Below are 1,423 nucleotides of genomic sequence, written 5' to 3' on the forward strand. Positions count from 1 at the left end.
CATTAATGATTTAATAACTTTTAATAGACTTCTTGTTAAGAAAATTTACATATGAGAAATGAGGGGCTCCTAATAACCCTAAATGGCTTGAGAGGATGTTTGCTGGTGGAAGAGCCCTTAAAAGGAATTGGCCTATGTGTGGGCAGGTGGTGGGGTAAAGACTATGTACTTGGTATGATTACACCTTCTTTCTTCACTAGGTAGTAGCTTCATTTTTTTTGCATTGGTCACTCTCCAAACCCCCCCCCCTCCCCCACTCTCTAATCCTTGTAAAACACGAGGCAACTATGTATAAAGATCTGTAGGCAACTTCATATGGTGGTGTTTTTTTTAAACTAATTTACTGTTGGAAAATGGGGAAGAAAATCCTGATTTTAAAATAAAAAAACATTTTGACACTCCTGATCTTCCACGTCCTGCACTTTGCTCTTGATCAGGATGTATATCCATCATAGTGATGGACCACTAGCATGGTTCAGGAGGCGGTAGTAGGCAGGGTAAGCGCTCGCATCCTTCTCCAGAAGTTCCTGTGTAGAGATACATGGAGCCAACTGTTGGTGTCTATCATGGTGATGAACCACTAGCACAGTGCAGGAGGCAGGGTATGAGCTCACCTCCTCCTCCAGATGTTTAGGTGTAGATATACGTGGAGCCAACTGTTGGTGTCTGTCATGGTGCTGAACCACTAGCACAGTGCAGGAGGCAGACGTAGGCAGGGTAAGAGCTTACCTCCTTCAAATGTTCATGTGTAGAGATGCATGGAACCAACTGTTGGTGTCTATCATAGGAATGGACCACTGGCATGGTTCCGGAGGCAGAAGTAGACAGGGTATGAGCTCACCTCCTCCTCCAGATGTTTAGGTGTAGATATACGTGGAGCCAACTGTTGGTGTCTGTCATGGTAATGAACCACTAGCCTGGTGCAGAAGTAGGCAAGGTTCGTGCTCGCCTCCTCCTCCCAGATGTGTAGAGATATGTGGATCCAACTGTCGTTGTCTATCATAGTGATGGACCACTAGCATGGTTGAGGAGGCTGAAGCAGGCAGGGTATGAGCACCCCTCCTCCAGAAGTTCCTGTGTAGAGATGCATGGAGCCAACTGTTGGTTTCTATTAAGCCGTGAAAAAGTTTTACCAAATTTGTCCTAACGGGTTATCTGTAAAAAAATAAATCAAAGCACTTGGACTTGCTATATTTTCTTGAAGATTTTTTTCATTTCTGGTCATCTGACTAGCTTTCTATCTACAACAAATTATGTAAAGGGGCCCATAGTGAGGGGCTCAGAAACTGGACACTCAAACTGCAAACCTTACCTTATTCCTACTGTAACCTAATATGGAGCTGGAATTGCCTCCTCCATGCTGATTCATAGGCCTGTTACTAGTTATTTTTCCATTAATGATGCAATGACTGGGAGGCCAGTT

The sequence above is a fragment of the Nanorana parkeri genome, unplaced genomic scaffold (genome assembly GCF_000935625.1).
Source record: "Nanorana parkeri isolate BGI_ZX_2015 unplaced genomic scaffold, ASM93562v1 scaffold875, whole genome shotgun sequence".
NCBI classification, from domain to species: domain Eukaryota; kingdom Metazoa; phylum Chordata; class Amphibia; order Anura; family Dicroglossidae; genus Nanorana; species Nanorana parkeri.